The sequence below is a fragment of the Rattus norvegicus genome, chromosome 2 (genome assembly GCF_021556685.1).
Source record: "Rattus norvegicus strain SHRSP/BbbUtx chromosome 2, alternate assembly SHRSP_T2T, whole genome shotgun sequence".
Classification (NCBI taxonomy): Eukaryota; Metazoa; Chordata; class Mammalia; order Rodentia; family Muridae; genus Rattus; species Rattus norvegicus.
In genome coordinates, this window is record NC_141535.1 from 148972486 (window position 1) to 148999839 (window position 27354).

At 38.5% G+C, this 27354-nt stretch overlaps 1 long non-coding RNA gene, 1 other non-coding gene and 1 pseudogene across 2 annotated transcripts; all 3 read right to left on the reverse strand.

The window, feature by feature from the left end:
* Nucleotides 1-868: 868 nt before the first annotated feature.
* Nucleotides 869-23001, reverse strand: LOC147996277 (uncharacterized). The gene is made up of 3 exons (XR_015671740.1): nt 22411-23001; nt 4402-5056; nt 869-1531 (listed from the first exon to the last, which is right to left on the reverse strand). It is a non-coding gene; the product is annotated as an uncharacterized LOC147996277 (long non-coding RNA).
* Eif5-ps3 (eukaryotic translation initiation factor 5, pseudogene 3) lies at nt 10031-10975 on the reverse strand (annotated as a pseudogene).
* Snora28 (small nucleolar RNA, H/ACA box 28) lies at nt 11534-11659 on the reverse strand. Its single transcript, XR_015679302.1, has one exon. It is a non-coding gene; the product is annotated as a small nucleolar RNA SNORA28 (small nucleolar RNA).
* Nucleotides 23002-27354: the final 4353 nt, after the last annotated feature.

The following is a 27354-nucleotide window of genomic DNA, read 5'->3' on the forward strand; positions in this document are numbered from 1 at the left end:
TGTGTGTGTGTGTGTGTGTGTGAGAGAGAGAGAGAGAGAGAGAGAGAGTTACTTTTAATGTCTTCATAGTAAAGCTTTGTATTCATGCGTTCACCTGTGCAATAAATATTCATTTTTGTTTATATACACTATTTTAATTCAGAAGTAAAAACAGCCCTATCTATGGAGTACATGGTGTTTTGACACAGACTCTTAAATCAAGCTGTTTAACTTATCTATTACCCAAATGCTGTTTTGGGTAATAATACTTAAGTCTACTGCTGTACAGTTTTCAAATGTTAACAATGGTTGCCACTGTTATGTTAGCCCTAAATGTCTGTCTTTTCCTCTATTTTCCAACCTCTCACTCACTCCAGCCTAAGCTAACCAACATTGTAACTCTCTATTACGTGGAGTTCAACATTTTGAGATTCCACGCAAGTGTTAGTCAGATTTTTGCAGTTAAGACAGATACTCACAAAAATAATTTTAAAGGAGTAAAGGTGTATTTTAAGCCGTGCTTTTATCCCAGACTTGCATGCCCCTGTTGCTTCCCTTCTCTGTGCATAGTGAGGCAAAGCATTGCAACAGGGAGCCTGAGGTGGGGCAAAACCCACAGGAAGCAGAAAGATGGGGTTAGACAGGACCAGCAGCTAGGAAGAAGCTTCAAAGGCCTACCTCCCGGGTCTCCCTTCCTCAAGCTAGGCTTACGTCCTTCAGCACATGACCTGGAGAGATCATTTCAGACTTAAATCATGCAGCATGTCAATGAAGTCCTGAAGCGTACTTCTTTCAGTGTCTGGCTTATTGTGATTAATATAATGTCTCTGGATTTATCTGTGCTGTTGCAAATGACAACACTGTCTTTAAAAAAAAACGTAAGAGCATTCCACTTTATGAATCTATTGCAACTTTTTTATTCCGTTAATTTATTTTTGAGCATACAGGTTATTTGTGTTCTTCTACTAATTATAACAGCATAATTTATATACAATTTATATATAGTACATATATAGTACACATAAGCAGAAATTATAAATGGCATGTTATGTTTAATAATAAAATGATAAATAGTTTTGGTTACGTTATTTCATGAGCTTGAAGACATAACAAGAAGCAAATCACCAACACTTGCATTCTATGTGAGGAAAAACAAAAATATAGTTAAAAATTTTACATGTGTGGATGTACTAAAGGCTAAGACCAAATAAAAGCACGGTTATTGAGGTTGCCTTTCATATGAAATAGTAACGAAGGAAGGCTCCCATGAAGGTAGCTTGGGAGGCAAGCCTGAAAGGAGTGATGAGACGGTAGACCCTTGTGGAAGAGCAAGACATCCACAGAGGTGAACCCTCAGAATGTCTGAGAGACAGCAAGGGATTCCACGCTCTGCCTACTAAGGTATATCATTGGAAAAATATCAACATTAACTCGGAGAGGTCAGAGCAGCCAATGAGGATCCTGTTCCTTAGGACATTGAATGGTGCTGTCCCTCATTCTGAAGCAGAGTTATTGAAAATTCTGAGTTCTGAGTTCTGAGGACAGTAGACACCTGCACAATGAAGCAATAGGCAGAAGTTAACAGATGTCTTCTCATCTCCTTTGTCTGTGTATGTATCTGTCTATCTGATTTTAGTGCAGCATATGCACATCTGTGTGTGCCGATGTTACACATTCACGTACTCTGAGGAGGTCAGAGGAAGACATTGGTCTTTTGGTCTATAACTCTCCACTTACTTACTTCTATGAGAAAGGGTCTCTCATGGAGCCTGAGGCTGGGCTGGCAGCTAACAAGCTACAGCAATTCTTCCGTTTCCACACTCCATACACCCCATTAGCACACACCCCTGCACAGTAGTAGGATCATAAGGGGTCACAAGGCCACAATCCACTTTTTACATGGTTGCTGGGGATTCAAACTCAGGTTCTCCTGCTGCTGTAGCAAGCACAATTACTCTGAGCCGATCTTGCCTCTTTAATATTTAAATACATTAAGTTGCTTGTGTTGTAAATTTAAAATAGTTTGTGTTTTGATTTAAATCTGATTAATAGAAATTCTCACAAAACTACTATATAGGTACAATAAAGTCCTTGTTGCATAGAGGAAGAAACTGAGCAGCCTGCTCACATCTAAACAGCTAGTAAGAGATGCAGACTCAAAGGTAGGCAGTCTGGCTCCAGAGCTTGCTGGTTAATAATCTTCTGTGCTTACAGGCATCGAGTATGTCTTTAAACTGGGCAAGATCCAGCTCTAATGTTGAGAAGAAAGAACAATGAGACAGGGTCACCAATAAAGACAGTGAGAAAAAAAATGAATACGACAGGAGAACCAAGAGAAAGACAGACTAAAAACCATGAGAAGAAATTGTTTCAAAGAGGGAGAGAAAGAAACATCATGATAGTTACTGCTCGAAGGTCAGGTGCAGTGAGCCTTGAGAAACTAGCCTTGAATTTGACCACACAGTACACTAAAGGTCTGGATAAAAACAGCTTTGAGATAAAGGAAGGTTCAATTCAGGATGTGTTCATAGGATGAGAAGAAAGAGCTGGTGAATATAGACAACTCTGTGTGTGTGTGTGTGTGTGTGTGTGTGTGTGTATCTCTGTCAAGACTATGTGTATGTGTGTCTATGTGTATGTGTGTCTATGTGTATGTTGTCTCTATGTGTGTCTCTCAGTGTGAGTATTAGGGCAATGGGTAGTAGTTGAGGATGGAGTAGGAACATAAATTCAGGTTTGTAATATAAAGCAGACAATCTAATGAAGAAAAATGATGACGGAGAGGAAAGAAAAAAGAAACCTCATACTTGGCTTTCTAGTAGTTCCAAACATTTACATAGGTGTTTGCCATATAAATGGTCTGTGTCTTTCTGTGAGAAAATGGATTATAGCCTCCTTTCCAAGAATGTTATATCATACCTTCTCAGGTCTCATGTATGAGAAATTTGTCTAAACTACTGAACTCTAAATCACACATAAAGCCCAGATTTTAATAGCCATGTGGTAAGGACACTCTGACAGCTTTTGAACTAGTTTCAGAAGCCTTGATAGTCAATACCTAACATAGCTGCTTGAATACAAGGACTTTGCCAAGTCTCTCAGATATGTGCCATGTCAATCAAACTATTTGGAGAGCTATATGCAATTAGAACTCACTCCGTGCACCCCATCTACACTTGGCTATATTCCCTGTGAGACTAGTTCTTGCCATTTGTCTAAGTGAACAGGGCCCCCTCTGCTATATCTCTGTCTGGCAATAACCCATGTGATTCATTTCAATTTAATCATAGACAGTACCACTCTTTGTTTGTTTGTTTGTTTGTTTTTAAACTCCAGATTTTATTCCTCTTTCAGTCCACTCTCCAACTATTCCACATACCATATATCCTCCCTGCCCCTCCCTTCTCCACAAGAATGTCCCTATCCCACCCACCCCACCAGATCTCTAAACTCCCTGGGGCCTCAAGTCTCTTGAGGGTTAGGTGCATCTTCTCTCACTGAGGCCAGACCAGGCAGTCCTCTGCTATATATGTGTTGGGGACCTCATCTCAGTGGGTGTATACTGCCTGGTTGGATCCAGTGTCTGAGAGATCTCAAGGGTCCAGGTTAATTGAGACTGCTGGTCCTCCTATAGGGTCGCTCTCCTCCCCAGCTTCCTCCAGTTTTTCCCTAATTCAGCCACAGGGGTCAGCAGTTTCTGTCCATTGGTTGGATGCAAATAGCTACATCTGACTCTTTCAGCTGCTTGTTGGGTCTTTCAGAGGGCAGTCATGATAGGTACCATTTTTGTGAGCACTCCATAGCCTCAGTAATGATGTCAGGTCTTGGGGCCTCCCTTTGACCTGGATCCCTCTTTGGGCCTGTCACTGGAACTTCTTTTCCTCAGTCTCTTCTCCATTTCCACCCCTGAAGTTCTTTTAGACAGGAACAATTATGTGTCAAAGTTTTGATGTAGGATAGCAACCCCATCCCTCATTTGATGCCCTGTCTTTCTGCTGGAGGTGGACTCAACAAGTTCCTTCTCCATGCTGTAGGACATTTCATCTAGGATCCCCTCTTTGAGTCCTGAGAGTTTCTCACCTCCCAGGTCTCTGGTACATTCTGTAGGGTCCTTCCAACCTCAATCTTCCTTAGGTTGCCTGTTTCCATTCTTTCTGCTAGCCCTCAGGCCTTCAGTCTTTATCCCCCACCCAATATCAGATCATCTTCCCCACTCCCCTTCTGCCCCCAACTGCTTTCCCTTCCAGACCCCTTCCTCCCTCCCCTTTGTGGTTGCTTTCTTCTCCGTCCCAAGTGGGAGTGAGGTGTCCTCACTTGGGTCCTTCAACTTGTTGACCTTTTTGAGTTCTGTGAACTCTATCATGGGTATTCTGTATTTTTTTTTATTTTTTGGCTAATATCCACTTATTAGTGAGTACATACCTGGCATGTCCTTTTGCGTCTGAGTTATTTCACTCAGGATATTTTCCAGTTCCATCCATTTGCCCACAAAACTCAGGATGTCCTCGTTCTTACTAACTGAATAGTATTCCATTGTGTAATTGAACCATATTTTCAGTATCCATTCTGTTGTGGGATGACTGGGTAGTTTCCAGCTCTTGCTATCACAAATAAGGCTGCTATGAACATAGTGGAAAACATGGCCCTGTGGTCTAGTGGGGTATCTTTGGGTAAATCCCCCAGAGTGGTAGCTGGGTCTTCAGGTAGATCTAGTTCCAATTTTCTGAGGAACCTTTAGAGTGATTTCCAGAGTAGTTATGCCAGTTTGCAATCCCACCAGCAATGGAGGAGTGTTCATTTTTCTCCACATCTAGACAACATGTATTGTCACCTGAGGTTTTGATCTTAGCCATTCTGATTGGTGTTGTGTGGAATCTCAGGGTCATTTTGATTTGCATTTCTTTGATCATTAAGGACTTTGAACATTTCTTTAAGTGCTTCTCACCTATTCGAGATTCCTATGTTGTGAACTATTGGTTTAGTTCTATACCCCATTTTTTGATTGGGTTGTTTGTTTCTTCTGGTGGTTAGCTTCGGCCCCAGCCTGTGGGAGGTTCAGCGGAGACCTGAGGAGGGGCTGAAAGAATGGGGCACAAGAGGTGCAAAGGAAAACAAGTCATTTGTCTGATCAAGCTCTCAAAATTTATTTCAGGGCACTGGCTTATAAAGACAAGGAAGTGGGAAGTCTACAGGGAGCCCAAGACAAATTCATCACCATCACCACCCTCCCATTGTTCTTTTGGTTCCTGTGACCATAAATTGCAAGTTGCAGGTGTTCTAATAAGAATAGGTAACTGGCTAGGTCTCCCAGAAACAGAGGCTATATAAATGGGCCTGAAACATTCCTGAGAACACTGCTGAAACAGAGGGTGTGTAAGTGGGCTTGGCTCCCCACAAGCTTCTTGAGTTCTTTATATATTTTGGATATTAGTCCTCTATCGGATGTGGGGTTAATGAAAATTTTTTTGCAATCTGTAAGTGCTGATTCATCTTATTGACTATGTCTTTTGCCTTACAGAAGCTTTTCATGAGGTCCCATCTATCAACTTAGAGTCAAAGCCATTGGAGCTCTGTTTAGGAAATTTCCCCCTGTGACAATGAGTTCAAGGCTCTTTTCCACATTCTCTTCTATTAGATTGAGTATATCTGGTTTTATGTTGAAATCCCTGATTCACTTGGATTTAAGCTTTGTGCAAGGTAACAAATATGGGTCTACTTCCATTTTTCTACATACCTATAGCCGGTTAGACCAGCACCATTCATTGAAGATACTTTCTTTTATTCATTATATATTTTTGGTTTCTTTGTCAAAGATCAAGTGGGCATAAGTGTGTGCTTTTATTCTTGTTGCTCTATGGCAATGATTCTCAACCTTCCTATTACTGCAACTCTGTAACACAGTTCATCATGTTATGCTGACCCCCCAACCATAAAATTACTTTATTGCTATTTCATAATGGTAATTTTGTTACTGCTAAGAATAACAATGTAGACATTTTTGGAGATAGAGGTTTGTCATGGGTGCCATGACATATAGCTTGAGGACCCCTGCTTGATGAGCATTCTTTATCATCAATATTTTGTCATATATCAAAGGATATCTTGTTCAAAACAAACGTTCAAGAAATCATCCTTAATTCTCACCTTTCCACAGCAAATGCATGAGAAAATATTATTGGTTTTAAGACCCATACAATCCTTTATCAGTATAAATCTATTTTCATTACTTCATCAATATGTGAGATTTTCATAATTGCAACTACTTACTTTATGGTTTAAATTTGGAAATCACTCTAGCATTCCCATTGTCTTCCTGATTTCTCTTCTCTGGACTCTTGTTTTACAGTCATCACTTCTAGTCTTGTCCTCACTATTCTTTTATGAGACACCTTTTTTACTGGTGCTAACACCAGATTGCAGTATGCATTTTGTGGTCTAGCTGTGGTTCCAAGTCCTGCGATTCCTCCCTCTCAGAGTGTCTAGAAGCAGCAGCATACCGGGAAGCAGAGTCCAGAATGGGTGGGGTCCTGCAGGACCCCTGTGCTGCTGGGAGTGAGTGCGGGGAGTCGGGGAGGTGGGAAGGGTGTTGTTCTCCGAGGATCTTAGTGTTACAGTTCTTCTATGGAATGGCTTAGCTTCTGTGCATAACTTTATTAAGGGTGGGCTTGTACGAATACACTTTATTTAGGTAAACCAGGGGTTAATATGGGCCTTGGAGAGTGGAAGGAATTTTCAAGGTCGATGAAAATCTTTGGTTAGAGTTTTAAAGTTTTGTGAATACCTCATTTGCATGGAGAAGCATTCCAGGAATCTTGCTGGGTGGGTTCTTAAAGGAAGGCAGCTAGGGAGGAGGCTGAGGGGGGGAATCGAACTTGCTGTTCTGCCAAGGACTACAAGACTTTCCCCAGGTAGAGGGTATGGGGATTAAGGTTTTCCAGACAAGATCAGAGAAGGGGAAGCCATGCTAGTACAAAAAGTCCTCCATTTTGCACCAACTCAGAGAAGCTATCTGTTCTTGGTAGACTTCGACCTTAATTAGCAGGGTTTCCCCACACTAGGTCATTTACTACATGGAAACAAAGCTCATCTATGTAAACTCCATCCAACTTAAATGCTTGAAGTGTTGAGCTGTAGTAAGTGTTTCTTGTCCATCTTTCCAGCAAGTCTCACAGGGTCTTTAACCTGGAGAATCCCATACCTGTTCCTGCATCAGCAGCCTTAGTAGAATGTCCTTCTCCAATTGGCCAAGAACTGGAAAAGTAATCCCTGTGCACCATGTCTTCATCCAGGATACAAGACCCGAGTAGTGAAGAGAGCAGATCCTGACTTAATACAGGGTTCATATCCTACTTGGTGAAACCTCCAATATTTGTACAATCTAAAATGTACACAATGTGGGAGGGTCATTCATTAAGGAAAAGTACTATACAAATGTGCGTGCAGAGTTAAACTTTGAAAGAGGATGTTTATTTAGAATGAGAACAGAAATGTCAGCAAGTTTCTGGGCCTTGGAGACGCAGAATCCTACCTTTGCCTAGTCTTTAGGCAATGTAGGAAATGTCTTCATGGAAAGGTCTCTGGATGCCCATCTGCCGTTCTGACCCTAAATACATCTCAACTTTCCTGAAGTCCCAACATCTCAGGAAGATTCACGAAGCTGATTGCCTTTTCTTACAGGGCAGAAGTCTGTGTGGTCTTGACTGTCGCAGAAGGGGATGGAAGAAAACTGTGTGCTCTACAAAGGATTTTGTGAATTTGACACTCAGTACAGGAAACACACACACACACACACACACAGAGAGAGAGAGAGAGAGAGAGAGACAGAGACAGAGACAGAGACAGAGACAGAGACAGAGACAGAGAGAGAATGAGAATGTAAGCAAGACTGAACCAAGCTAAGAAAAAACCATAATGGACAGAGTAAAAACAGAAATGTGTAAAATGGGAAAGAATATTTGCAAACCATGTGTTTGAATAGAAATCAATCTTTACAATAATAATACCCATAAATTCATAACAAAATTGCAATATTCTAATTTTTAAATGATGTAAGGACTTGAAAGAATAGTTTTCCTAAGAACACATTTAAATGGCCAATAGATTGGTGGGAGGATAGTCAAGTCACAAATTCCTATGGAAAATCAAATCAAAATCACATTGAGGTGTCACCGTATGCCTGCCAGGATGTCTGTTATCAAAGCGTGAGGAGCCATTCAAGCCACCTTTGTTAGGAGTACAAAATAGTGCATCAGTGCAGAAGACAAGAGTTTCCATGCAGAGACAGTGCACTAACCAGCAATTCCACTTCTGCACACTGGTCAGAAAGCATTAAAAACCATCATGTCACAGAGTATTTTTATATTCAGAGCAACTACTCACCACCCAAGATTTAGGAACAGTTTCAATGTCTATTAACAGATGAATTGACAAGAAATGTGAGTAAACATAAAATTAAATAGCATTAAGCCGTTTCAAAAGAAAGAAGTATTTTAATATATAACGATACATGTAATCTTAAAAACATTATAGTGGTGATAAGATTAATAAACTCATAAAAAATACCAGCATGGGTGCCCTTTACTAGTCATCAAAGTAGAATTTGTATAAATTAAACTGGGATGGTTGACATCAGGAACTGCATGGAGAAACGGTATACTAAATATCCTTATGGAAATAAAATGGAAAAAATAGAAGAAGGCTGCATCGCATTTCTTATAATGCAAAGCTGTTTTGGATCACTAAGAATCTATAAAAAAACATTTAAAAAAAGACTTACAGAAAGATAAACAAAACTGATAAGAAAGAACAACTATGCTGAGTTGAATAGGTGTGGTCTATGGGAGGGTCACTATTAAGACTGAACCCCCCAGTGAACGTGATTGTTGGGGGGAGGGCGGCAATGGGGGGAGGATGGGGAGGGGAACACCCATAAAGAAGGGGAGGGGGAGGGATTAGGGGGATGATTGCCCGGAAACCGGGAAAGGGAATAACACTCAAAATATAAATAAGAAATACTCAAGTTAATTAAAAAAAAAAAAAGAGTTTGGTCTTATTGGAGGAGGTGTAGCCTGGTTAGGGTGTGTCACTCTGAGGGTTGACTTGGAGCTCAAGCTCTGCCCAGTGTGAACTCAGTCTCCTCCTTGCTGCCTGTGAAAGACAGTCTCCTCCTGCCTGCCTTCAGATCAAGGTGTAGAACTCTCAGCTAATTCTCGGGCACCATGTCTGCCTGGATGCTGCCATACTTCCTGCCATGATGATAATGGACTGAACCTCTGAAACTGTAAACGAGCCCCAATTAAATTTTTCCCTTATAAGAGTTGTCTTCGTCATCATATTTCTTCACAGCAATGAAACCCAAACTAAGACAGCAACTAAAACAGGTTTCTGTTACTTTGATCTGGGAGAGCAGGGTACCTACAGATCATCTTACAGGGAAATAAAGCACAACAATCATGCTGCCAAGGTACTAAAACTCTAGGGTATCTGTTTAAACCAGTGGTGGCTCGCAATCTTCTAACGCTGTGACCCTTTAATACAGCTCCTAAAGTTGTAGTAGGCCCAATCATAAAATTATTTTCATTACCACTTCATAACTATAATTTTTCTACTGTTATAAATTGTAATATCTGATATGCAGCATAGCTCATTAAAATGTTATTTTTATAGATTCTTAGCGATCCAAAATAGCTTTACATTATAATAAATGTGATACAGCCTTCTTTTATTTTTTCCATTTTCTTTTTTTTGAATGACCAAAATCAAATCTTTACTTTTTATAACTGTATAAATGTGATCCAAATGTGTCCACCACTAGTTTTTCCGAAAGAAACATGCTATAAATGAGCAAACTATAATTGCTCACTGATATGTATGAACTCCCTAGATGTCTCATTGGGCTTAATTATAGGTCACTCACAGTAATAGCTTTTTAGTATCAAGTGTAGCATGATGTTAAGTCACTTTAGCTCTTACACATACATGTTGCACTTCTGGCAGATAATGGAGAAAAATTTGCAGCATTACACTGTTAAGCTAAGTTGCATCCATCCTTTTAAATGGTGTCAATGTCAACATCATCATCCTTGTTGTAAGACTTCAGTTTCAACTTTTGGTACACTAGCAGTCTTAGAATATATCACTTCAATATTTTCATCTTCGTCTTCTTCCTCACCACCAGAAGAATCTTCCTTCGCTTCCTTCAACCATTTAATCAATGGCTCTGCTTTGCCACAAATCTCTTTGGCAAGTTCTTTTGAGACATATTTCTTAGAGGCCTTTTCTGACCAGCTGATAATGACCTCTTCTTCTAAAATGTCTGCATCATACATCTCCTTCAAGATATGTGGAATCTTGGAGATCAGCTGAGCTTGATGCATTGCTACCACATATTCCAAACCATGAAGGTGGTACCGCTGGGCCTTTTTGTTGTTAGGACAAAAATCTTAAAATGGCGCCTGTATTTCTTAATTTACTCTCTTATCTTCTCATCAAAGAGAACTTCTGTCAAAACAAGAGGGCCCATGGCTTTTACATCTAGTCTTTCTGCCTCAGCCACAATGTCTTTATCAGACAAATCAACAATGCCCTTTTCTTTCTTTTTTTTCTTAACAACATCGAACAGGATGTTAACATGCTTTTCTACAGTTCTTTCCAAATCATCGCTAAGTGTCAGACCTTTTGCATGGTCACTGATTTCATCCATTCTGGGCCTTTGAGCTTCCTCAGTTGTATCCTCCCCCCAATCATCGTCTTCCTCTTCTTCCACAGCATGTGGAGGACTAATTTCATTTGGTGGTGGAGGTGGTGGTGTCTCACTGGTGGATACAGAGCCATTTTCCTTGTCCTTGCCCTTTCTATCTTTCTTTTCTTTTTCTTTCTTTCCTGTACCAGTGTCTACAAGGAAGTGAGAGTCGCTTAGCTTTATTCTTTATGTATTACTATCAGACTCAAATCCTACCCTCTCACCATTGTAGTTCTCTGCAGAAAAAGCCAACATGATAAAACACAGCTTGGAATTCTGAAGGGAGTGTCTGGTAAGCAAGTAAGAGGACTTGTTCCTGCATAAGAAGGAAGTTCAGATTCTCAGCACTCATATGGTGGCTCACAACCATCCATAACTCCAGTCAGTTCCAGGGGATTTAATACCTTTCGCTGGTCTCCTGGATACTGCATGCATGTGGTACAGACATACCTGCCCACAGAATACCCATGCAAAAATACACTTCAATAAAACAATCCTGCATGCCTTTCATCCCAGCACTTGGGAGGCAGTGGCAAGCAGGTGATCTCTGAGTTTGAGGCCAGCATGGTCTACAAAGTGAGTTCCAGGACACCCAAAGAGATTACAGAGAAACCTTGCCTTGAAAAAACAACAAAAAAGAATTCTGAAGGTATTCAGACTTCAAATAAATTTACTAACTTCATGGCATAGATTATAAAATAAGGTGAAGCAGTACGTATTGGAGTTATTAAAGATTAGGAGGTTTATATTAGGTAGTTTCCCCCATGAATTTAAACAAAACCACATCTAAAACCAGATCAACAATTAAGAGAGTTTGTTTGAGCCTACAAAACGGCTTGTCTTACGGGGAAGAGAACACCGGAATAGGTCAGACTTTCTTCCTATAGCAAGCTCAAATTGTGTCAGACAGTTTTGTTCATCTGCCACAGAGTGTTGCATGCAACCCATTTTATTTTCATAAGGACATTTAATATACAGGTTTCTCCATGCAGTTCCTGATGTCTACCATCCCACTTTAATTTATACAAGTTCTACTTTGATGACTAGTAAAGGGGATCCATGTTGGTATTTTTATGTGATTATTAATTTTATCATCACTATGTTTTTAAGATTACATGTATTGTTATATATTAAAATACTTCTTTCTTTTAGAAACTCTAAATGCTATTTAATTTTATGTTTATATCACATTTCCTTGTCTATTCATCTGTTAATAGACATTGAAACTGTTCCTAAATCCTAGGTGGTGAATAGTTGCTCTGCATACAAAAGTGCTCTGTTACCAAAGGGGTCACAGCCCAGAGGTTGAGAGCCACTAGTTTAAACACAAGTGCAAACTGGAATATGAGTGAAAACAAAATGAAAAGAGCTCAGTTTAAAAAAGGAGACAGAGAGCTTCAGATGAGAAGACAGGAGGATATGAATGCTTTGTGTGCATAAGTGTTGAGTCAGAAATACCAATGAGCCTAGCCTGTGCAGTCTGGTTGTTTGTGGAAGTCTACTGACTGAGAAAAATTATTGTCAGCACTATAGTACCTACAATCTGGCATGAAAACTTAAATGTTCCTAAACGTTTATTAAGTCAGTTTGTCAATTTTCTTAAAATTGGATTCTGTCACATTATAGGAACTCTATTAAACCCTGATATCATTTTAAGAAAAGAGTATTTTAATTTGAGAGTCTAAGAAATTCCTTCACAGAGTTGACTGGGTTTTTTTCCTCATAGTTGTTTCTCCCCTCATTTCCTCCCTTAACTCCAACTCCACTCCCACTCCCTACTGCATCCTTCCAGTTTGCACAACCCCAGTCTACCAATAAAATATATTTTATTTCCCCTTCCGAGAAGAATCATGTGCCCTGCTCCCAGACCCTTTCTCTATACTAACCTCTTTGGGCCAACAGATTGTAGATTGTAATTTGGTTATCATTTTTTAATGGCTAATACCTATATGAGTGAATACATACTATTATTTATCTTTCTGGGTCTATGTTAGTTACTTCAGAATGATTTTTTAGAGTTTCATCCATTTCCTTGCAAATTTCAGAATGACACTTATTAAAAGAGCTGATTAGTATTCCATTCTGTAAATGAACCTCATTTTCTTTATCTGTTCTCTTATAGAACATCTAGGTTGTTTCCAGTTTCAGACAATTATTAGTATAGCAGAAGTGAACATGGTTGAGCAAGTGTCCCTGTTAGGATAAAGCATCATTTGGGTGTATACGCCCAAGAGTATATAGCTTGATCTTAAGGTAGACCCATTTCCATATCATATTTCTGAGGAACCTCAGATTTCCATAGTGGCTATACAAGTTTGCACTCCCATCAGCAATGGATGAGTGTTCCCCTGGTTCCCATACTTGCCAGCATAAGCGATTACTTGTGGTTTTGATCTTAGCCATCCTGACAGGTATAAGACAGAATCTCAGTGTAGCTTTGATTTGCGTTTCCCTGATGGCTAAGGATGTTGAACATTTAAGTGTTTCTCAGTTATTTGAAATCCCTCTATGTTTAGATATGTTCCCATTTTCAAATTGAATTATTTGATTTTTTAAGATCTAGTTTCTTGAGTACTTTATACGTTTTGGATAGGAGTCTTTCATCGGATGTGAAACTGGTAAGAAAAACAAAACAAAACAAAACAAAACAAAACAAAGCCATTCTGTTGGCTACAACTTTGTTTAATTGACTGTGTCCTTTGCCTTACAGAAGCTCTTCATCTTCCTGAGGTCTTGTTTATTGGTTATTGATTTTAGTGCTTGTGCTACTATTATTCCATTCAGAAAAGTCTTCCCCACGTGCCAAGGAATTCAAGGCAGGAAAAGACTTTCTAAATGGAAGAATGATAGTGCAGGCAAAGATTTCTGTTAATCAACATGCCTGTCTTTATGCCAATACCATGCTGTTTTTATTACTATAGCTCTGTAAGTACAAGTTGAGGTCAGGACTAATGAGATCTCCAGCAGTTCCTTTCATCATTCAGAATTGTTTTAGCTACCTTGACCTTTTAGTGTTTCCATATGAAGTTGAGAATTTTCAATTCAAGCTCTGTAAACTGTGGTGGAATTTTGATGGGGATTGCACTGAATCTGTAGATGGCTTTTGGTAAGACAGCCATTTTTATTATCGATCCTGACAATCTATGAACATGAGAGATCTTTTCATCTTCTGCTATCTTCTTCCATTTCTTTCTTCAGAAACTTGAAGTTCTTGTCATACAGATCTTTTGCTTGCTTTGTTAGAATTTCCCCGAGATAATTTATGTTATTTGAGGTTATTGTGAAACTTGCTTCCCTGACTTCCTTCTCAGTCCGTTTGTCATTTATATAGAGAAAAGGCTATAGATGTTTGTGAGTTAACCTTGTATCCAGCTACTTTGCTGAAAATATTTATCAACTGTAGAAGTTAACTAGTTTAGTTTTTATGGTCACTATATATACTGTCATATCATCTGCAAATAAAGATACTTTGAATTCTTTCTTTCCAATTTGTATCCTCATGATTCACTTCAGTTCTCTTACTGCTTTAGCTTCAACTACTATATTGAATAAATATGCAGATACTGGAAACCCTTGTCTCATACTGAGTTTAGTGAAATTGCTTGACTTTCTCTGCATTTAGTTTGATGGTAGCTATAGGCTTGCTTTAAACTGCCATTTTGGTTTTGTTTTGTTTAGGTATGTCTCTTGTATCCCTAATCTTTCTAGTACTTCTTAGATTTCAGTACTTCTTGTTGTTAGATTTTGTCAGAGGACTTTTCTGGCTCTAATGAGATGATCATGTGATTTTTCTCTTTCAATTTATGTATATGGTAGATTACATTTATTAATTTTTAGTAGGTTGAAATATTGCTGCAACTCTAGGGTGAAGCCAATTTGATCATAGGGAATGGGCTTTTTGATGTGTTCTTGGATTGAGCTTGCAAGTATGGTATTAAGTATTTTTACATCTATATTTATAAGAGAAATTGGTCTGCAATTCTCTTTCTTTGTTTAATCTTTAAATGATTTGGATATCATGGTGATTGTGGCCTCATAAAATGATTTGGACATGTTCCTTCTGCTTTTATTTTGTGCAATAATCTTTAACTCATCTTTAATGGGCTGCTAAAGTTCTAGACTAAAGCCATCTGATCCTGGATTTTGCTTTGTTTATTCCTTTAACTTTGGGAAGTGGTATCTATCTGGGATATTATCCATTTCTTTTAGACTTTTCAATGTGATGGAGTACAGGTCTTTAAAATGTGTTCTTATGATTCTCTGGATTTCCTCAATGTCTGTTGTTGTATCTTCTTTTTCATTTCTGATTTTCTTAATTTAGGTCTTCTCTTTCTGCTTTTTTAGTTAATTTGGATAAGTGTTTATTGATCTTCTTTTCTCAAAGAACCAACTTTTTATTTCATTGATTCTTTGCATTGTTCTCTGTGTTTCTATTTTATTGATTTCAACCACATGTTTGATTAATTCTTGATGCCTACTCTTCTCAAGTGTGATTACTCCTTTTTGTTCTAGAGCATTGAGATAGACAATTAAGTTGCTGGTATGAGCTCTCTCTAGTTGTTTGTTTTAATGTGGCACTTAGTGCTATAAACTTGCCTCTTAGAACTGCTTTCATCGTGTCCAATAAATTTGGCTGTACCATGTATTCATTTTCATTGAAGTCTAGAAAGTCTGTCATTTCTTTCTTTCTTTTTGTCTGTCTGTCTGTCCTGACCTGTTTTTCATTCAGGAGAGAATTACTCCATTTCCATGAATTTGTAAGATTTCTGTTACTTCGTTGTTGCTGATGTCCAAACCTGTAGTGGTATGATTGATGCAAGGTTTAATTTCTTTTCTTTCTTCCTTTCTTTCTTCCTTTCTTTCTTTCTTTCTTTTGCCCATTCTTTCTTTCTTTCTCTCTCTCTTTCTTTCTTTCTCTTTCTTTCTTTCTTCCTTTCTTTCTTTCTGCACAAGACAGACTTGTTTTGTTCAATTTTGGAGAGAGTTGTATAAGCATAGAGAAAAAGGTCTATTCTTTTGTGTTTGGGTAAAATGGTCTGTTAATATCTGTTAGGTCCATTTGGTTTATAGCATTTGTTAAGTATAGCATTTCTCTGTCCATTTTTTTTCTAGATGATCTGTCTATTGGTCAGAGTGAGATATTGAAGTCTCCCAATATCAGTGTGTGAGAATCAGTAAGCTATAGCAGTATGTTTTTTTTTCTTTTACAAACTTGGGTACCCTTGAGTTTGGGGCATTGTTGTTAAAAATTGAAATGTTATCTTGGTAGTTTTTCCTTTGATGAATTTGCAGTGTCTTTCCCTATCTCCTCTGATTAGTTTTGGTTTGAAGTCCCTTTCATTAAAGTGGAGACATCAGCTTTTTTCTTAGGTCCATGTTCATGAAATATTCTTTTTCAACCCTTTATTCTGAGGTAATGTCTATCTTTGATGTTGAGGTGTGTATCTTTGAACCAGGAAAAAGATCGTTCCTATTTTTAAATCCAGTTTGTTAGCCTGTGTCTTTTATTGATGAACTTAGACCACTGATTTGAGAGCAATCCATGGCCAATGGTTGTTGATTCCTGTTATTTCATGGTTGCTGTTGCTGGTGGTAGTGATGGTGATGTGTGTGTGTGTGTGTGTGTGTGTGTGTGTGTGTGTGTGTGTGCACATTTCCCTTCCTTTGACTTTGGTGGTATGGGATTATTTATTCCTTGTGTTTTCATGGATATAGTTAACCTCTTTAGGCTGTAGTTTTCCTTCTAGACCCTTCCATAAGGCTTGTAGATAAATAATGTTTAAATTTGGTTTCTTCATTGAATATCTTAATTTTACCCTCTATGGTGGTTTACAGCATTTATGGTTCTAGTAGTCTGGGCATCTAAAGTTTCTTAGAGTCTGCAGCACATCTGTCCAGGCCTTTCAGAGTCTCCATTGAGATGTCAGGTATAATTCTAATAGATCTGCCTATAAATGTTACTTGGTCTTTGTCCATTGCAGCTTTTTATATTCCAGCTTTGCTCTGTGTGTTTGACATTTTAATTATTATGTGCCGAGGGGACATTTTTTCTGGCACAATCTATTTGGTGTTCTGTATGCTCTTTTGTACCTTTACAGGTATCTCCTTTGTGTTAGGAATTTTTTTCTATGATTTTGTTTAAAATGTTTTCTGAGTCTTTGATATCATTTCTTTTCCTTTTTCTATCCCTTTTTATTGTTAGATTTGGTCTTTTCATAGTATCTTGGATTTCATGGGATGTTTTCTGTGAGGAAATATTTAGATTTAACATTTCACTGATACATCCATTTTTTATATCATATCTTCAATGCCTGAGATTCTTTCTTACACGTCTTATATTCTGTTAGTGAAGATTGCCTCTGTAGTTTCTGTTCAAATTCCCAAGTTTTTCTTTTTTCAGCATTTCCTCAGTTTGTGTTTTCTTTATCCATTCTACTTCAATTTTTTAGGTGTAAAACAATTTTATTCCTTTCCTTGAACTGTTTGTGTTTGTGTTTCCTTAAGGAATTTATAAACTTCCTTTTAAAGACCTCCACAATCCTCATACAAGCAGTTTTGAGGAATGATTCTTGGGGTTCAGCTATTTTGTGATAATCAGACCTGCTGCAGTAGGGTTGCTGGGCTTCAGTGGAGGAGACATGAGGTCCTGGCTGTCAATGATTGTGTTTTGAGGATGGCTTCTAGGATCTCGACTTTGGATGATTCTAGGTCTAGGTCATGATATCTGCTTTTGTCTCTTGTTAGGTGAGTGTTTTGTTCCTTGACTTGTTCATTACCTGGGCTTTAGGATAGTGGTGCGCTATGTACTGCCTGCTGGACTGTCTCCCTGGCCTGCTCAGCTACTGTGTTCCCAGGGTATGCCTGCTCTTGTTGAAGGCTAAATTACTGGGATAAGTTGGGGGGGGGGGAGTTTGGGGAGACAAATCTTTGGGGTGGTGTCAGAGAGAGAAGGGAACAGGGTTTCTGCTACAGAGCTGGCAATGAGAGTAGGGAATGGGACCTGAAGGAATAGAGATAAAGTGTGGATTCACCATTATCCTACCTGTTTTTCAGGGCAGGAGTGTCAGGACCGGGTGCCTGCTGTGTTTGAGGGTTGGGACAAAGAAACAAGACAAAGAAACAAGTGGTAGGAGAGAGGTTAGAAAGGTAAGATGGGAAGCAGGGAAGGCTGCCACAGGTATTCCCCTTCACAGCTGGGGATTTGACTGAGGAAACAGATCTGGGGGAACAAAGAGAAAAGAAGAGACAAGAGTATCTCCAAGTAGTCTACCTGGCTTTCTGGCAAATGGATAGCATTTGGCTATTGGGTAGCAGAGGGTGCTTGCTTGAACAGGTGGCTAGGTTACAGCAATTAGTTGGGGGGAAAAGGTTAGAAGAAAATCTGTGGTGTTCACATGAGGTGGGAACAGGGGTAGGGAAGGCTGCTCCAGTTATTTTGATGAAGAGCTAGGATGATACTGAGGGAATAGACCTGGGAGAACAGAGAGCTGGGGGGTTGGGGGGGACAAAATAGACTGTCTTCATGGCCATGCTGATTCCTCTCTTGACATTTTATGAAGATTTAGAACAATCTGAATTAGTTTCTAAGAACATCTTATGAAATGATAAGGACCTAAGATAGAAGGAATTTAGAGAACAAATATAAAATGAAAATAACATTTTTTCTTCCTAATTCATAACCAGTCTTTCCAAAAGATAAGCTACCTAGAATTTTTTATGTATTCGTTAGAGAATAAGGGAAAGGAACACATACTAGTTTATACAGGCATGTATAACATTTTACATGAAATGAATTAAATAAAAATCTTTATATTGAAAGTATTTGTTGACAAATTATGTTTTGATAATTTATATAGTTTATTTTCCTATCCATAGAATATGCTTGTGATTATTTTTTATGTGCTCCCCAATAATGAATTTTCTTTGGATGATAGGAAGAGCTGAAGATTGACCTCAGGGTTTCATACACTAGGCAAGTTTTCTCCCACTAAGATGTCTTCAGCCCTAAAACTAGATTTTCAGTTGTATGGACATGGTAGGTAACAAAAGATCACTAGTTTTTGTTTTGTCAGCTTTGTTTATTTAGGGAATATAGCAAATATCTCTTCTTATTAGGGTTATTTATGTTAACTTTTCTGTTAAGAGTTTATCAACTTTGTTTTTTCTACTATATTATATATTCTCCCTTCCTCCCTCCCCCCTCTCTCTTTCAATCTCCCCCACCCTCCCTGTGTGTGTGTGTGTGTGTGTGTGTGTGTGTGTGTGTGTATGTGTGTGTGTGTCTATGTGTCCATGTGGGCATCCTCTCACATGTATGCACATGTAGTAGCCAGAAGTCATGTCTTGTGTTTGACTCTATTGCTCTCCAATTTAATTTCAAGATTGAACTTGAATTTGCCCACCTTCCTGTGCCTCTCTTTCCTCAACCTCACCTCAACTCAAGGATTCCTGTGCCTCCAAACCTGGCTTTTCATGTTAGGTAGGCTTTTGTTGTTGTTCATTTATAATACAATGCTTAAAGTATTTGCAAAGTAGACTTATTTGTTTGTTTATTTATTTATTGTCTGTCTGTTTACCATCTATCTATCTATCTATCTATCTATCTATCTATCTATCTATCTATCATCTATCATGTGTATGAGTGTTTTCTTGCATGTAAGTATGTATACCCTGTGTGTGCTTGATGCCTGAAGAGTTAAGGAGGTGAGGTTGGATCCCTGAGAGTTGTGAGCGGTCAAAGAAATGCAGAAAGCAGATCTATGTCCTCTGCAAGAGAAGTACTTATAATCCCCGAGCATTCTCTTAAGTCTCTTAGTCTTTTAAGAAACATCACTTATATGTGACTTTTCAACTTTTTTGCTTTGTATCCTGCCAATAAAGCCATGTCATATAAAAATTATATATGAAATCACATGTTTTGTCCAGTATTTTTATAATTTTATATATAAATCTTTGTTATATTTGGAAATTATTTAAAATTAACAATATGATTAAAGTCTACTTCCCCCTAATCTGTTAGAAAATTATTCAATATTTTTTAGGATTTTATTCTTTTTCCCCTAATCTGGACTTTATAATGGACTAATTCACTAGAAATAGCTATCTCAGTTACAGCACAATTAATCATGTTTCCTTTATCTATTTCTTTTATGACCTAAACTTTGAGTATTTTCATATAATTAAATATTTTACCATACCATAAACTAGTGATCTTTTACCACTTTGCTTTTCCAAAACTGTCCTTGATCCACTTGCATGTTTACTTTTATAAATTTATTATATCAATATTATAACTAAGGAATTAGAGTATTTTATTGAGTGACTTAAGCTCACAGGCTAATAAAGCATTAATTGATTGTTTTACAAAGTTGGCTTTGCCTACATATGAAAGAGGTACTGTTTTTTTTTTTAAATCAAGGTTAATGCCTTTGGAAAACACAAGGATTTCTCTTTGTTTCCATTTTACAAATGAATCTTTTATACATTTTCTCCAGTGTACAATTGCTTCTTTCCAGGAATATGTCTTATAGTCAGGAGGAATTCCATGTTCATTTCACGGCAGTTCTCTAGCTACTATTTATCCCTACTGAGTCTCAGAAGCATTTCTCTTCTGTTTTTAAAAGAAGCTTTTTAAATATTTTCTAAAGCTGTAACCATTTTACCTGCAAATGTTGATAGTTTTGTCCCTGTTTCCTATTTCTCCAGTATCTGTCCCTTTCCCCTCCAAAAGAAAATGGTTTCATAGACTGTCATGGCTGGGAGCCCCCACAGGAGCACAAAAGCTTGTGGTGGTCAATTAGAAGAGAGGGAGAGCAGGGGACCAGAATCTGATGGATGTCCTTTCCAGGACACAAATCAGTGATCTCACTTTCTTCCAATAAGTCACACCCTCTGAAGGGTCTGAAAGCTTTAGCCACTCTGGAACCCACATCAATAGTTTACACTACAGCACAATTTGTGGTCATTTACTCAGAATACTCATTTCTTCCTCCTTTAGCATTTACATTGTTCTTCATGAACACTCTTAAATAATAAAAGTAGTCTCAGATATGATTTTTTTTCTTTTACTGTTTGCATAAGTTGGACTCGTAGGCACCGATTTTGGTATTTTGTTTTCAAATACAAGCATTTAAAGTATAAATTTGCCACTGAGTTATACTTTAAATTTTATCTCATAATTTTTATATGTTACATTTGTTATAAATCATTTGAAAGTACTTTCTAACTCTCTCTGAGAAGCCCATAAACACAGGAAGTCCAAAATGAACTCCATGTGCCTTCATCCACACCTAGTTTCCCACACTTTTATGCCCTCAAAGTCCAACTAATTCTTCAGAACATCTTTTGGTCCTTTACTTCCTAGAACATGGAGGACCTTTTAATATACGGTTTACTTTATTCTTATAAACCTAGTCTATATTTGAATATATTTGTATATACATAGGTTCTTGGGTACTGCAGCTCTTGCTGTACAATCTTTTGTGCTCGGTTTGGTCATAAACCAACTACTCTTCAATCTCTGTCTCTTTCACATCCACCCACTCATTGTTCCAAGCCTTTTCTTATTTCAAAAACTCACTCTTTCTTTCTTTCCATGTCTCTTCTAGTCTTTAGCAGTTCTTTATCTTCTTGTAATATTTTGAATCCAGATCTATTCATTACTAGACAATTTTTCCCCATTCTTCTTGCTTTCCTTCTATGTTGTTTAAATCTTTTTTTGTAGTTTGTTTTAGGGTGAAGTCCTCATTTCTCAAGTCATTTGTGAAGAGTGGTAGAAGTTTCATGAGCTATGGATACATTGACAGTATCCAGAAGCTAAATAAGATAAGAATCAATTAATCTCAAAAGTTACAAATTCACAACACCCTTTTTAAGGTTGTATAAGCTTAACAATTTTTTGGTGAACAAGAGAGGCCTGTAGGTTGGACAGAGAGCCACAAGGATGCAGTTTCTATACGATGTCACCCATGCTGTAGTGTGCTTTTCAATTCAGTGGTATTGGAATCTGTGAGCCTCTTATAAGTAACTAGTCACTCACCCATGATCTTGGAAAGTAACTGCAATAAGCCACTTGATTCACCAAGCTTGGCTTCTGTGGAATCTTTTCTTAGGTGTGTTGTTCTCCAAAGTAAAGAGGTATGTGTTCATGTTTTTTAGGAAAAACAGGCAACATCTCACCAACAAAGATATTAAGGCAAATGAAGGAAGAGAGGATGGAGGGAAAGAGGAAGAGGGGAATAAAGGAAGGAAGGAGGAGGGGGACAGAGAGAAAGAGAGAGGAGAGAGAGGGAGAGGTAGAGAGGTGGGGGGGAAGGAGAGAGAAAGAGAGAGAGAGAGAGAGAGAGAGAGAGAGAGAGAGAGAGAGAGAATGAGATTTTAGTGCATTATTCCTCTAGTTCCATGAAGTGCAAACCTGATTTCACAAAACAGAAACACTCAGGACATACTCAGGAACACTGTCTTCCATGTTTCTACTAGTATGGCCAATTAAGCCCAACTTTAAGCATTCCACTATTTTACAAAGTCCTCAAATCCACATTTCTCCAAACAAAAATATGGTCAGGCCTATCACAGCAATACCACAGTCCCTGGTACTAACTTCTGTCTTAGTTTGGATTTTACTGCTGTGAACAGACACCATGACCAAGGCAACTCTTATAAAGGACAACATTTAATTGGGGCTGACTTACAGGTTCGGAGGTTGAATCCATTATCAGAATGGCAGGAAGTACAGCAGTGTCCAGGCAGGCAAGGAGAGGGAGGAGCAGAGAGTTCTATACCTTCATCCAAAGGAAGCCAGGAGCAGACTGTCCTCAGGCAGCCAGGAGGAGGGTCTCAAAGTTAAACCCCGCTGTGACACACTTTCTCCAATAAGACCACACCTCCTCCATCAAGGCCATACTACTTCCAACAAGGCCACATCTCCTAATAGTGCTACTCCCTAGGCCAAGCACATACAAAGCATCACAGTGCTTCAATTCATTCTTCCACACAAGGCCATGTAGTTTGTTTTCTGTTTGTACATATGATTTAACATACGTTACAGGTAGAATGCAGCCCATCGATTCTCTTATTATCTTTTCCCAACTGTTTTGTGTCTTTCCACCTGTCTGTTACAGTACCTTTTCAACTGCAACTCACTGGATCATAAAGAGTAATTGAGTCCACCTGCAGTTCTGCAAATCCCTGGCCTCTCAGAGGACAACTGTTTGCTGTTTTAGTATACTTTGTGCTGGATCTTCAAAGAGATGTGCAGATGTGTTTACTTAAATGGTGAGTCTGATTTGTCAAACTTTACCTAGCTTTACCTACTTCCTGGTAGATAATCCCTAATTGACATGCCTGCCCCTGGTACATTGGTAGGAAATTGTTTACATTTCTTACTCTCAGAATGTCTGCTATGCTAGCCCCAAGCTAATCACATATTGCTATAACAATGTGCCTTCAAACTCTGGAAACATTAGTGGTGGTGAAGAGTGGAGAATTATGTGAACTCCTTAGCTTTTAATTAGTCTTGTCCAATATTGTCTCCAGATAGGGAAGGGAATCTTTATGGTGCCTGCCATATTCTGTTGCTTCTTTTTCTCTCTTGCCTTAGTAGAGAGGGAGGGAGGGAGGGAGGGAGGGAGGGAGAGAGAGAGAGAGAGAGAGAGAGAGAGAGAGAATATCTCTGCATGTATTCTCCTGATTCCCATTGCCCTACATTATTATTCTATACAAGCTAGTAGCTGGTGCTTTTTTTTAAATGTATTTTTAAATTTGTTTTGGAAAAAGAGAAGGATCTCTGACTTTTTTCCACCATCTTGCTCCAGGCAACATTTCCCTAAGAAATGTCACTTATTTTAAGATACAATGGATAGTTAACTTAAAAACTTGGATAAATACCTAGGAATGATTGCCATGACAATGATACCCATACTTAAGAAATTTAAATTGCCAAGATATTAATGAAGACCCTTGACAGTAATTGCTAGTAGTTTTGAAGTAGCTCCCTGGAGAATCTGACTCAAGCAACAAAAGAAGTATTTCTGTAGTTTTAGGACGCATTCATTTGTACATTGCCCCCAGAAAGGAGCCGTAGTGTCTAGTCTACTGTTCACTGTCCCACCCTACCACCATGACCCTAGGCAATGTTCAATCTAATCAAACTTTTAGATGAATGAATAAATGAATGAATGAAATGTAATTGTGATAAGTAAGATATAAAGTTAATATAGCAGGGTTAAGAAAAGAGAAAAGTGAGATGGTGTCTCTCTACCTTTCCTGTCATCACACTTGTGGGAGCAAACACTAACATTGTGAGTTGGGAAAATAAAACCATTAGAGAGCTAACTGAAGGGATGGCATCCATTGAAGAATAAGCACATGAAGGATGAGACGAGCCAAACCAAACCCATAAAAATGCCACAAAATAAGCCAACATAGAAACAAAGAGATCTGAAAATAGTGTTAGGGAGAACGGAAACCTTCATACTGATGAGCCACGTGACAAACTTCAGCATTTGACCAATTCTAAATGCAATTCCCTAATAAAAAGCTCATTTCCTGACCTCCAGGGAAGTAGGCAGGACAGCGCCCTCAGAGGCTTGAGATGATTTCATAGAGGGTTCATTTTAAATCCTTCCAGAAGAAGTAATTCTCCCTCCTATTACATGCTCCCAGGTCATTGAAAAGTAGGGCCACTTTCAAATATATATTAGAAGATGTTTCATGATCGCAAAAGTTGACTTGATAAATGTTTAAAATAAAGGATGAGTATGTCTCAGCCCACATTCATAGAAAGATGGAATTTTGTCTAAACCAGAATGATTTGTCAGCATTGTAGAACTGTAAATCTTTTGCTTCTCACAGCATGTTTATGCAATTAAGTGCTATCATGCTTTCACAGATGACAAAGCTTAGATGTAGACGGGCTACTTAATATCTACAAGGTGCCCCAAGGAAGAGACCATGAAACCCAAGTACCAGTACTACCTCATTTGTGAAGGAGATAAACCATCCTCGGGGGATAGTTTAGTTACATGTCTAATTAAAAATCCCAAGCAAGATAAGGAAAGAAGCATACCACAATGAAAAGACAGTTTTACAGCTCGAAAGTACCTGTGTGATCCTTAGATTCCAGATAAATTAAAAATGAGTTAAAAACAGAACAGAAAACTGTATGTACAAGAAAGACACGAAGCAAACAGATGATAAGTCACAAGAAGCATAAACAATTTAAAGAAACAGCACTATGAGAATCCAGTATAAGCGGAATCACCTGGATTTTGGTGGGTAGGCAATGAGACTTGAAATCTAAAAGCAAACTTGTTAATTCCTTGTTCTTTTGAGCAGAAAGTGTATCAAGGGTGGTCACAGCTTTACTGGCACTCAGGATAAGGTTAGTATACTAGGTTCTCAGTACTGCCTTAGGGTTTATTCTTCCATTACCAGATTTTTGGAGTTTCGAGGTTTGATTTACAAGTCTCACACCTTGGAAACTTGTACCAACAACAACAACAAAAAAGTATGGCTTCGCAGCTATAAGACAATTTCCTTGATCTACAAATATCCTTCCTTTAGGTTTGCTGAAATCTGTGACCTTATTATTAAAGATCTTCCTCTTCAGCTGTGTGTGTTCTTAATGTGTGAGTGATGTATTTATTGCTAAAATGGCATACTTACACTAAGCTGTTTTTTCCCCTGTGTGCATAGGAACTTAAGGTAAATGAATTAGCCTCTTTGTTCCTTAGTTCATTTATTCATAAAATTACAAGGTTAATCAGATAATCAAGGATTACTTCCACCTCTGACAGTTGCTAAATTCCTGTATCTTCGCAAGCAGCAAAACTTCTGATGGGATGAATCAGAAGCTGAGATTTAAAAAGCATAAGATAGTTGTCATAATGGTGTTATGGTAAGATTTAGGGAGGTGTTTCTATCCAGGCTGCTGTAACACAATGCATGTACTGCCACTACCTGGGTGTGTCAGACCAAAAAAGTCTGTCCCAGATACCATCATGTCAGCATGGTTACATTTTCGAGGAGGGCCATTTCCCAGGAGACAGTTAAGGCTGAAGACTCTGTTTCTCATAAGAATACTAATCTACTATGGAGTCCCACACTCACAGCCTCACCTAAACATTACCACTCAAACACCCTATTTTAATACCACTTTATTAGGAATTAGGTTCTCAGTATACAGATTTGGAGACACAACATAGCCTAGAATTAAGCTCAAATTTCAAATCTTTCCAAACGTTATGACATCTAAGTGTTTCTTGGGTCGCTAAGATCTCTGAGATCTTACAATCATTTTGGTGTGGACATTTTAACTTATTATTTCACATTTATTTATGTGTATCTGTGTGTAGTTCTATTGACACAGACAAGCCATAACACATGTGGCAGTCAGAAACAGACTTACGGGAATCATGAACTTAGGGGAGTCATGTCTCTCTACTATGTAGGTGCTGGGGCTTGGAATCAGGTTATCAGGTTTGGCAGCAAGTGCCTTTAACTGCTAAAGCATCTCAGGCCTCTAAAGATTGTTTTGTATTAACACATGTATAAAAGGTGTACCAAACTAAAAGCAGTCTGTGAAAACAAAAAGGTACAAAGGTTCTTTTATTCCTGTGTGTTCTGCAATATGAACCCATGAAGGAGCTCTCATTGTGTTCCAATTATTCTGTTACTGATTTATGGGAACAAAATTGACCTTTATATGTTGGACTTACATATTTCAACTTATTAGACCAATTTTTATAATTCTAACAATTTACTTAGAGCATATTTAATCTTTTACTAGGAACAAATCAGGCCATTTGCAAATAATATACAGTTCCATTTTCTCTTTTCCAAGTTTTATAGATATTTTGCTACTTCCTTATTGCCCCAGCTAGGGTTTCTTGATTAATACTGCATAGAAAGAGCACTAGTTAGAGTTCTCATCATGTCCTTTAATGTGCTTGGTTAAACAAAATATTAATTTAATGAATTTTAAACTTTTCATTGTTTTATTTAACATTTAGCATATGCATGTGTGTGTGTTTGTGTGTGTGTGTGTGTGTGTCTGTGCATGTGTGTGTATTGGGAGGGAGAGAGGGAGGGAAGGACGGAAGGAGGAAGGGAGAGAGGGAGGAAGGGAGGAATGCCATGGCACATATGTGGAGGTCAGAAGACAAGTTGAGGGATTCAGTTCTCTCCTCCAGGTGAATCTGGAGATCAAACCTATGTCTAGGACTGAGCAATGTCACTGACTTATGATTCTTTGTCTTATATAGTCAATATTCATTAATATTTACCTATATATTTCCCTACATTGGTCATTACTACTTTTTGTTTTCTGAGCTATGTCCTGCATTCATGTAAGAATACAATTTCGTCGTCTTCCTGGTTGCTGCCGCTGCAGAGAGCCCGTGGGGAGCACCCCACGAGCGAACCTGAGCCTCGGGACCACAGGTAAGACCAAATTTTCTGCTGCAAGAAAGCTGCCTGGTGAGCTTGGGACACAGGAAAGCAGAATTTCTCTAGGACCGGGCACGTTCTGTGTTTACCGGAAGTCCCACACCCGCGGATCCCGGCCCGCAGCAGCTCTCTGCTCCCAGACCCGGTGAGAGAGAGACCCAACCGCCTGGTCAGGTGGGCACTCCTGA